The following is a 12,403-nucleotide window of genomic DNA, read 5'->3' on the forward strand; positions in this document are numbered from 1 at the left end:
CCATGCTTTAAACATGTTTATTTCTGCTGGAAAGGTGGTCTTTTTAACACGGGAGTCTATGGGGATTGACTGTTTTGGAGCCAGCCCCTAGTGGATGAGGGGAGAACTGCAATTTTTTTTTGCACTTCCTCATAACTTCACATTTTACCAGCGGAGGTTGCCACTTGGATCTGTCTCAATACCTGTCTTGAGCAAGCCATTGCTTCACAATTTTACTACTTCTTATAAAACTCACAACTTCCTACAGAAGCTCTTGTGAATTTTTGTGTGAGCTGATAAAATTTGAGCTACCATGTAGAGTAAATGCTCCCTGGCTACATTTCAGCAGTGAGATACTTTATTGTCCTCAAAATTTACCTAATCATAATTCTTCTCAGTTTTGCTCTTTTTTAATCTCCTCCAAACAAAATTTAGAACTTCGTCACTTTCATTTATTTATTTTTTTCATGACTTTCTCACAAGGTTTTACCCTCTACACTCAGGATCAACACAAAACAACACTAATGTTTTCTACATTATTAAAGAAGACAAATACATAAATAAACACAAGAAACCTGAATGCCTGCTCCCCCAAAGGATAGAGGCTGATAATGACCAATTCAAGCAGACATGGTTTTAAAGAACCTCAGAGGGCGAAAGACATACAGGAGGCAGACCTGAAAAAAGACGAGAAAAGGGAAAAGAAGACAGTTTAGCAAAGAGAGACTAATTTAAAAGGAGGAAGAAAAATAGAAGACTGGGGGATTGAAGAGCAGATTTCTGCCATAAAATAGCTACAAAGGCTATATTCAAATGTCATCTGTAAGAAGGATTAAAAACCCTTCAGGCAAAATTGACTTATAAGTACTTGAGGATTCTTGGTTTATGATTCTGGCCCTGCAGCCTAGATACTCCCTGGGTCTCGCTTTTTTTCGACTACCTATATTGCCAGTTTCCTGTCTATGTTTTTTGGCAAGGCTTCCAGCTTTACTGCTCCTCCATATCTGGCTACAACTCATCAATTTTCCCAGTCTTCTCATCTGCCCCCCAGCCACTTTACCTGCAGCGCATCCACCCCAGATTTCCATCTATTCTCTCCCAGGATGATGTTGCAGCCTCTGTGGATCGCTGCATGCTTGGATATTTGTTTAACTTCCCAGTTTACTCTAATTTCCAAGCTGCAATAGATTAAGTTTTGGCACTTGTATTTCCAACTGGAAATTAGTAGAAAATTAAAAAAAGAGAAGATGGTAATAGAAGCAAACTACTGTTTTTTTTTTTGTTTGTTTTGTTTTTTTTTTTTTTTTCTCTCACCATATATTAATGGTGAGACTGCATAAGCTGGTGCAGATTAATGTGCAAGCTAACCTAGGCTGCAGTCTAAGGGCCCACCTGTGTAAGGGTCTTCTACTGGCCAGATGATCCTTAACCTTGACCACTATTGGCCCATTACAAACAATGCCAAAAATAAATAAATAAGCAAATAAGTAAATATACAAATAAATGATTGGCTAAATATAGCAGGATCCTGTTGACTAGATCCAATTTGAAAATTATATATATATATATATATATATATAAATATGTATTAGGGCTGGCTGTAAAATGATTAAAATTATTGGTTTGAAATGAATTAAGTAATCTTCGTGGTAAGAAAGTAAGCTTCGCGTTGGATTGTTCACACCTCTGTGTCGTCCATTAATTTATGATAATGGACACCTCGAAGGGCATTATCCCGCTTGTACCATGGCCACTTACGAAAGAAAAAAAAATATTAAATCAATTATTAATGCCTTAATGTTGTTTTTTACTGTTAAAATCATAAGTTTTTCACAGGAAGCGGCTGAGTGGACTATTTTGTTGTGACGCGTTGCCAAGGTAACTGGCTCTGACACAGAATCTGCAGCTCGGTCAGCCGCAGTTATGTTACGTGACACACACATTTCAGAGGGTGGGTGCAGCTCTTACAGCATGTGTGTGTCCAGAGGATGATGCAACATTATGTTTCAAACAGTCAAAGTCCACAGATAGTTTCTGATGGGTATTTTTCTATCATAAAATAAGACACAAAGAACTCAGAGTGAAGTCAGCTTCATCATGATGGGGAGAGACGGTGGTTCAGCACTCAGAGAGTGTCTGGTGTCAACTTCGAAGTCTCAACCCCAGCGCAGCCTCTTTATTGAGCAGATATCACACTTCAGTAGAGCAAGCAAAGTTCAAACAAAGTTCAAACAGGGAAACACAACAGCATACATCACTTCATGACCCTTATCTCACAGAGCAGTGACCACCACATCCTGTCCTCTGCAGGGCGGGTGAGACCGCAAATCATTACCCATCTTTAAGGGAGAAACTTTAAACTGTTAACTTTACACTGTCAACTTCTGCTTACTCTAACAGTTTCCTACATCGTTCAATAAGCCTGCAGGCTGCTCTGATCTGGAGTGTCTCCAGCGGCAACTCTTAACCAGTTCTGACACATTAATGCTCAAGTCCATCCATAGAACCACCCGGCTGATCTTTCCCATCGTACCTTCACATCTTGGCATCATAACTGAGAAATGACGGATGTATGAGGCTTGCCATGCCGCGCATGCGTTAACTGTGCTAAAAAATCTTTTGGTCCAATTGCAGAACAATTTGAACACTGAGCAGAACAGAAGAAAATGTCTGAAAAAAGTGTAACTGTTGAAACAACTTCTTGATCAAGATCTAGTTAAGAAAATCCCTAAATTTACTGGATTTTTTAAGGCAGCTGAATCTACATCTAGTCATCAACACAAAGATCCACAGCAGAAGGACTCTCTGCTAACGGCTAACATTGGAGCCGCTCAATCGACTGCAACAGAATACTTTGCTGAAACTTTATCACCTAGTCCTAGCAAAGACTTTAGCCAAGATGGGTGCTGTAATGCCTCACAACCATTTCACTCAGGTCAGGGGTCTGAACTGACACTTGACCCACATGAATCGCTGCTAGGTTGTGTCACTGCCACTCCAGAAATTAGCCGTGACCCAGCTGCTGTGAGTCCCCTTGTAATGGCCGCTGCAGTTGAAGGAGTAGCAGTCCCATTATCTACAGCACTGATCCTGTATGCTGGAATAAAATTGATGAACATATGACAATATATTGGATTAAAATGGGACTTGAAGCTTGTTAGAATGAAGATATGAAAACTGCAACATCAAAACGACAACATAAACACCGGAAAAGGTACTTCTCTAAAACCCCATTTAAAACTAAACTGGCAAATACCAAAGATGTTGCTTAATTCCCCTTCAAAGGGTACAGTATTCTGTTTTTTATGTAAGCCATTCAGGGACAGTGATTCCCAAAATTTGCCCAGAGGCCCATGACCATCTTAATCCACCACTGTGTATAAGTAACAAGTATTATTAAAGAATTCTTATTTTATGAAGACTGAAAGGAACATATTTTTAGCATGTTTTTATATTTTTCTGAAAGGCATTACCAGAACACAGCAGGAAACTTCCATGTGATTTTACAGACTTTCACTTTTGTATTCTTATAAATCATGTGCAAAGAGAGCGCAGCTGGCAGACAGAGAGGGTGAGTGAGGGTTCAGCAAGGAAGGCTGTATGACAAAGACTAAAACAACAAAAAAGAGGCTTTTAAATGCATTATCAAGTTGACCTGCTCTAAAGGCAAAATCTACAGTGTTTCCAATTTGACAGTGAGATCTGCCTCAGGAGCTTTCACGCTAACACATACATACATTACACACATTTACAAAGGTTTCTTAAAGATGTCACCATAAAGTGTTGTCACACTAAAAACGTGCTAGTAGTTGCAAGCTGTTCTTGTGGCTGAGCAACAAACCCACAACATCCTGCAGAAGCTAGTGTGAATTTTTATGTGATCTGGTGAAATTTGAGCTGCCTTGTAAAGTAAATGCTCCCTGGCTGTTGATTATCTCCTCTGCAGACAATGTGTTCTCTGTTCCTTAGAATCATCTGATTTGTTCCTTAATGTTCACTTATCACGTTTAAAATGCTAACTTCTCATCACAGTCTTGCAAAGGTTTGTTAGTACAATAATTGGTATCTCTGCACCTCACTGAAAAAGATATTACAGAGAAAATGTATATTCACGATGGGCATCTTCTTGAGGTAGTAATTAATACACCACTCTCATAGCTGCCATAGACCGTTAGTCTCAGTGTACCTCAGGGCTGTATTGATTCAAAGAACTGGCATAGGGAACAACTGTAATATGCATGCACATGCTGCTGAATCAATACATTTTTAATATGTAACAACTTAGAGGAAAAGATTATCATCAAAAATGTGTAAAATATCTTTTTTTCTAGAGGCATAAAATACACGGGGCTACATGCACACAGGCACGCTAGAGAAAGAAGCTTCAGCAAATAGCAGTCCCTAAGAGGCTGTCAGAGCTCTGCAAAGACATGACAGCTGATAAAAATGACAATCTCTAATCCTCGTCAAGAGACTTGGTTAACATTCAGTACAGAGGACAAACAGCTTTAGAGCCAGATCCATAAAAGCAGCAATAAGGCTCAGAGGCAGAAGATAATCACACACAGATAAAGACAGATGTAGTATTATTATTCTGAACAGGTAAGATACCTGTTTCCTTCCAACTCATTTGCAGGGGAGATTTTGTTGTTCATGTGTTATATTGAAATTCTTTTATATCAGAGTCAAAAATGCTTCAGATAAAGTATAATATGACTGTACAGAGGCCAAGCAACACCTTATAGGTTACTTATAAGTCAAGTCAAAGTTGTTTCTAAATAGTAATTGCAACACTGTAAATTTGGAGTGAGACTGCATGTGTTTCATGTGACAGACTCTAATCTGTTTGATCAAACTATTGCAAAACTCTGCTTGTGCTGTTTCTGTGTTGCAAAAAAAAAAAAAAAAAGTAGTTTCCTCTTCCTGTCTTATCAGCATACTTATTACAAATATGTACTACAATTTGTTGTATTTTCATTCTTCAAGGAAATTCTTGAAATGTGGCAGAAAGAAAATTCAAATTAAACAAATATCTATTATATAGTTTGGAGTAATAATAATTGGCTGATGTCCTGTGTGTGATTAAAGTGAAGCATTTACATTTGTAATCCTCCATATACTATAAGTGCTGTTCTTGACTCTTGAAAATTAATATTCCTCAAAACAATAGCCAGTACTGAAGGTACTGATAAACTCTGTGCAGAGGAAAAACTCAGTTTATTAAAATATTGTGAGATTTGCAGCATTACAATCATGAAATGTTATCTTCCTACAGTCCAAGCAACAATATGTGTGTCATGCTCCGTGGTACAGGGCTCAGATTTCCCAGCTGCCCTGAAGGCATCTTCCTCCCATTCTTTCTGATTGCTGATGCGCTCCACCTGTGCTGAGCGCTTTATATACCTGTGTGTGACAACTCTTCCCTGCCAGATCGTCTGGTTCTTCCCTGTATGTATCCAGCCCTTGTAATTCTGCCTTTCTGCCTGCCTGTCGTTGACCTTGTTGTTTGGATCTGGATTTTGCCTCTGCCTGCCCCCTGTCTGGTACTCTGCTTGGTTTATGTTTGGATCACCTGGCTCTCTGACCTCTGGAATTGTTTACAGGACTGAGATATCTGATTACGGGCTCAACCTTCCTTTTCCCACCGGAGGTACTCGGGATCCTCCGCTGTCTGCCATACAGCATCCCGGTCTATGGTCAGTGATTGCCTTACTAACTTCTCCTTTGCTCAGCAGCTCTCTCCCACACTGCAGCAGTCCTCCCCTTGGATTCCCCCAACTCAGACTCTGGAGTCGATCCGTAATCATTCGCTGGAACAACATCTGCTGGTACGTCAGCCATTGCTTGAGTTCATTATCATCTGCTTCTACCTGCCTCCTAATCTCTGTCTCATATATCCACAGATGCCTGACCATAGAAAGACTGGATTGCACAATCATATCATTCCCTGTGTATAATAAAATATCTTATACCCATCCCTGGGATTCTGAGTGTTTACTGAGTCCAAACACCGGCGTCATGACAATGTGTCTGCAGCACAAAGCTCATGCAAGTCTCCTTGAATGAATCAGAGACTTGGCAGCTCTGATTCATTTACTGGTTTCATGTGTAACACTTGTACTTCAGAGGAAAATTCATTACTTGTACAGATGTTTTATCCAATCACCTGCTGAGTGTATTCTGACAGAACATAATCTTGTCCAAACTGTGACAGTCAACAAACTCCCAGATGATGCTGTGAAACGAGCCGACCAACAGATCACATGAGACTGAATGGGTTTAAATCCAAATGTTTGCAAATTTTAACTTTTAATCTTTTTCATAGGTCCACCAAATAATCTGTAAATATATGCATTATATATACATACATAAATATATGCCTTTCCATGTAGTCCTGTTATTGAGGAGGGTGCAGCACAAACAACACACAGTTAATTAAAATGTCAATCAAACCTAAAACAAGAGAAAACTGTGAATAAATTAACACTGAGAAGAATGAAGGCTATAGAAATGTGGATATTAGAGCAACATTTTTGTTTTTTAAACAAAATACATACTTGGGACAGTAGTAAAAGCCCTGTCTGTATTCAGAAACCTGTGTAATTTCTGCACATAATTTTTTTTCACTGAATGGTAGATTAGTTGCACACAGTGTAACTTGTATTGATATGTCATGTTTTATGCCTCTTTCAAGGATAAAAACTTGTTTTCCTCAACTTCCAGGTTTCTTAAAATATGTAAGGGTTTTCATTTATATTCAAATAAAAAGCATGCAATAACAGTGGCTTGATTGAAGCATAACTTGTGAGAGATGGAAGATGAGAGGTTGCAGAAAGTCAGAAAAAAAAGAATTTGGGGAAATGAAAGATTTGCTTGACAGATGATTTTAACCTCTTCTACCTGTCAAAGTTTGTTGTCTGATTAGCACTACCTGGCTTTTTTGCCATTGTTTTCATACACAAAATTCTGACAAGATACACTAAAAAAAGAGAATGAAGAATGAAGAAAACGGTGAAGCAAAGGAACACAACAGGCCAAAACATCAACCTTTAATAAGATTTCTTTTGGTACTCCCACAGATATGTCCATCCAACAGCATATTTGATTGAAAAACCAGGGTCAAATCTTTTACATAACTGAACACTTTCTACTATATGACTGTTTCTAGAGAGTCCTGAAGTCATGGTGTCAGTTATAGACACAGCTGCTCTGACAGATTGACCTTGGATTCTGATCCTCAGCTTGTTCTTGAAGGACTGGAGAGTCACATGCGATACAGATGAAAAGTCCAAGTATGTCTTGCATACATGAATAATTCTTAAATTTCTGAACCAGCATAAAAAACACAGGTGATAAGACTCAAAATCATTACTTTTTTTCTCCCCAACTCCTGCTTTATTCTCTAGCAAGGTCACTAATTAAAGCTTTAACCTCTCCATGAAAAAGCTGCTCAGATCAAACTGTGGTTCTGCTGGGCTGCTTCCAAGTGTGAATCTATAATTTGTTAAGTAAAATCAGCTTCCTAAAATGAAACAATCCTCACAGTGAAACCACATTATACATACACAAAAAAAAAAATGTAAAAAAAAAAAAAAAAAAAATCCTGCAACAAAAACATAAATTAATTCTTCATGACATATCAATAAATATGATCACATATAAATGAAAATATACCAAAGTTTGCTGTCTTGTGGCTTAAATCCTAATGACATCTCTAAACTATCACCATCTATATCATTCAGGAGTTATCCAATGGTTTGCCTAACTTTAAATAAAAGTGACACATCATGACAGCAGACGTGGACCCAACTGTTCTTACACTTTCGAGTGTATCTAAAACGGAGGTCACAGCTGTCGATGTGTCACTGCTTCCTTGCTGTGTTTCTCAGTGCATTTCATTATCGTTGTGCTAAATGTAGCCAAGGATGCGCATTTGTGTGTGTCAGACGTTTTACACACCAAGATGTCCCTATAAGCTCCTAAATGCTCAATGCACAGTTTAATAAACTTAAATATTTCTGCATTCTTTAAGGCAGGAAAGTCTTTAAGAATGCTTCACACTAATCTGTGTAGAAAGTAAAAATGAAAATACTAAGCAAATAGCGGCTCCTGTAACATGTTGACATTACATACAGTACAATTTACAATACTCTAACAGTAAATATTTTCCACAGCTCTTTCATAAAGCACTAAATATACTGCAGGATTACATGTGGTTGTTCATGATATTTGTTTTCTATATAAGTGACATAAACATGGTTTTGTGTCAATGAGTCCTCTTCAGAGACACAAGCTTGTCCATCACAAAGACCAAAAGCATTAATGTGAACTGGGTTGCAGCTGATCAATACTTGGAGCACACTGAAACTCTGATCAATGTGGCTCTTTGATTTTTCTTGACTCCCCCATCACTTTGGCAGCGGGCCATCGTGGCAAACCGCTTGTAGACATGGATTTTTCTGGGAGTCAGAGTTCACAGCACAGACATTCACTGCTCCAACCACATCAGTCCTTTCATGTGATAAATACGAAAGGGCAGCAAACACATGATTTGTATGTGATGAATTGCACTTAGCTGACTATAAAAAAACAAAAGATCATTGACAAAAAAGAAGATCACATGTGTTGATTTCTTATGTAAGCAGAGCAAACTTGTCAAGTGAATCAATTCTAATTCTGTGTAAAATGTAAATGCAAGAAGTTAAACATCAAAAAGGATTTTTTTCTATGCATTTATTTGTGCCAAATAGGAATTTGAATAATTGAATTGTTCATTTGAAGCTTCTTATTTATTTAATTATTATGAACTGCCACCTCTTCTTGTAATACCATAGCAATACCATAATACCATGTGTCTGGGAACAAATTACACCAAAGTATTTATAAAATTAAAATGTGTTATTAATAACCTATATAGTCTATCTTGCTTAACTTTTAAGAGCTTTTAATGTTGTATTTTTTATTTCCTTAAAAGGACCAAATGATTTTAGTGGATGGGTGTGGACTGCAGCAAATCTATGTAGATGTAACACAAGCAAAATGTGCTTTGGATTTACCTTGCAGGATACCTAAACATCATCTGGAAAGAACAATACATCTTCCAATCAAAACTCAAACACATAAGAGCCATCACCACTATCACCACTACAAGCAGCAAGAGGGAAATACAACTCATTTGGGTGTTTCCACATTGCCACAAATATCATTCTTCAACGTTTGCTGGAACAAAGTCCTATAAACATGAAGGAGGAGATGCGGATGTCACAGTTATTATGTATAGCTCTTTCAACCAAGTTTGATACATTAATAATCCAACAACACTTTAAAGAAACACTTTTGTAATTTCTGAAAAGACAATGACATCACAAGATTAGGATTAGAAAAAGAAGAGTCATGGTAAAGACTGAAATCCCTTCTGGCTGCTGGTAGGAATGACCTTCAGTACCTCTGTGTCTCGCATTGGACTTGACAAAGCCTCACACACTGAACACGCACTTCTTTCCTCACTGTGTTGTGTAGCATATGTGAGGGATCTTCAGTTATTTTCAGCAGCTTGTGCAGCATTCTTTTCTAGACAGTCAGCTCAGGTGGCTCCAGAGTTATCCCCAACACAGAACCAGCTTTCTTGAGTTTGCTTGCGCTGATGCTTCTGCGCCAACAGATGGCTGCAAAGCTGATTGCACTTTCCAGCCTTATAGCCTTATAACAGCCTATAACAGCTCTGTACCTTCTTGTAGATGGCATCCGTGTTGCATTTCCAGTCTTTTGTCTGTAGCTCTTTTGGTTTATTTTGTGTTCAAGATGAGGTGATTGTTCATCACCGATACAGCCCACAACTGCAGAGTAAGCAGAGTACTTGCATATGACAGTTAGTGCCCTGTTTGAACTTACATTCAGATCTGCATCCTTCAACAAAGCCTGTGTATTACTGTCTGTTCCCAGGATACTCCAGTTGTGGAAGATGTCATTCAGTTTGTCTGGTTTGGAAAATAAGCTGAATGGCAGAGCTGATCTCAGTTATGATTTTCAAATTGTAATGGGTCCTGAAATTTGTTTACCTGCTTATTGATCCATCCAGAGTCTGGATGGATGAAATGTATTTTAACTCCTGACAAAATGCACATTTTTGGTCCTGAAACATTTAACAAGACAAATTTCTTCTTTTTTTAATAACCAAGTTTAGCTGCTTAGTAGGTTATATTTCCGAAAGTTAAGAAAAATCCATGATAGCTTTTATGTATTTCTTGCCACTCTAAATTTTTTTATTCTTCATGTGTCAGAATATACAAGTTGTATGCTTGGGGATTCAATTACAACATAATGATATGAAAAGCTGACAAATGGATTAATAGGATTAAAGAACAATCAATCCCAAAGCTCATCATCCATTGACAAGACGCTGAAATTCAGCCAGCATCATTAAAAATCATGTTAATTGATTAATACATTATAACAAGAAACAACATTATATAAGTAGGTTTTTATTACTCTGATTTAAAAGTTTCCTTGGACTTTTACTGGTGACTTTCTCCTTTTTCAACTTTAAAGGGGAGCAGAGTATGGCAGCACCTTAGTTAGTCCTGTGTTCTCAGGCTGAGAATATGACAGCTGATATTTGTGACTGTTCCTATTGTCTTCTCTGTGGTTCAGAGTTTCATTTCATCATATTCCTGTATTTGCCCAGTCAGCCACCTAAGAAAATATCCTCTCATACCCTTTCAAATTTAGAATTCCGAGTAGAGGAAAAAGGAAAAGGACATTCATTACAGTATGACTTACACACGTTTTTCTGAGGGTTAAAAAATCTGTTCAAAATTAAAATGCTTTATATCACTTCTAAACAGCCCCTGTATGCACACATGGGCTCCCTGGTCAGAGAGAGATATAAATATGGACCATTCTTCATTCTGTTTCATTGTGACATCTTTCTTTCTCAGCTCTGTGTTTGTGGTTTTATTCCTTGGAGTTGTAGCGGCTGAGTACAAAAACCCACACAAAGAAACATGCACGTGTGGAGGACTATGACTGTTTGACTTGCAAACGTTTGTGCTAAACATTGCTGCTCTCCCGTCACGTCTCATTACATTGTTCCCTGTGACACTTGTTAAAATGACACCCTGATTCAAAAGCCTGTTATGACAACAGAAGAGAGGAAAATATTCCATCTGGAACTTTCCTGATGGCTGTGAAAAGGTCATTAACCTAAAGATGAAAAAGTCCTGCCACTTGCATATCTCAGAAAAATCCTAATTCTCTTGGAAGTAATAAAATTGTATTTACTTAAGGTCTAAGGTCAAGCAAGTGGGTAGGTTTCTTAATATGAAATCAGAAATTGCCTATCAAGCTGTGTGTACCAAAGTTATTGATTTGCCACAGTATCTCAAGAAAGTGCATATTTGGCCAACAAAAACAAAATAAGCGAATGCAATATTCATTCACATTCTTCGTGTTTTTTTTTTTTTTTTTTTCCCCAGTTGCACCCAAGAAAAAGTATATATTTTTTCATTATTTTTGACAGATGGTTGGCTGTGTTCACTAGCAAAATTTGTCAGCCAACTGTTGTGAGACAGAAGTGAACAGTGTGTTTATTCAAGCTGGACTGTAGAACATTTACATGCTCATCACTCAGTTCATTTAGGCAACAAAATAATAATAATATTAATAATAATATATTTTATTTATTTAGCGCCTTTCAAAACACCCAAGGACACTGTACAAAGGAACATTAAAAACTCCAACAATGGGAAAAAAAATACATTAAAGCAGCTTAGATGCTGGATAATGGTCATATTTCTGCAATACATAAATAAATAAATAAAACTTGAATATCTGGCGCAATCAGGGGTTAGGGCAAATAAGAGAAATAAATATAAAATAAAGAAATAATAAACAAGCAAATATACAGCACTGACATGCTATATTTGTGTATGATGCATTGTAGATTTGTTGCTTTTTCTTCAGAGTTAGATTAAGACTTCACCCTTTTGCTTTGGGGTAATTAATTGTATTATGTGTGTGTGCGACAGAGGCAGAAAATGAGAGGCGAGGGAAAAAGCACTGGTCAATCACTCATTCTTGTTTGCATTTGTTTCAAAGTTACTGTAGATATTCTCTTCATCAGCGTCATTATTCTTTTTTTTTTTTTGTTTTGTTTTTCAACTCTCATATGCAGTGAACTACTCACACACACACACACCTACACGCACACACAGGCTCAGCCTGGAGCTGGTTCAGCCTGTAGCTTGGATGTGACCAATACGGACCAAAAATAAAAATAAAATGTTTCGCACACACCACACTCCTGGCCTGAAATCCTCATCAAAAAAAGAAAGTATTCCACTTTCCCAAGAACTCTAACACCAAAATTTTGCTTAAAAACACAGCAAAGGTAAATAAATCGCAGCCACTGGTGGAGAAGTTCCCT

This window comes from Melanotaenia boesemani, chromosome 7, assembly GCF_017639745.1.
Source record: "Melanotaenia boesemani isolate fMelBoe1 chromosome 7, fMelBoe1.pri, whole genome shotgun sequence".
In the NCBI taxonomy this organism is placed as follows: Eukaryota; Metazoa; Chordata; class Actinopteri; order Atheriniformes; family Melanotaeniidae; genus Melanotaenia; species Melanotaenia boesemani.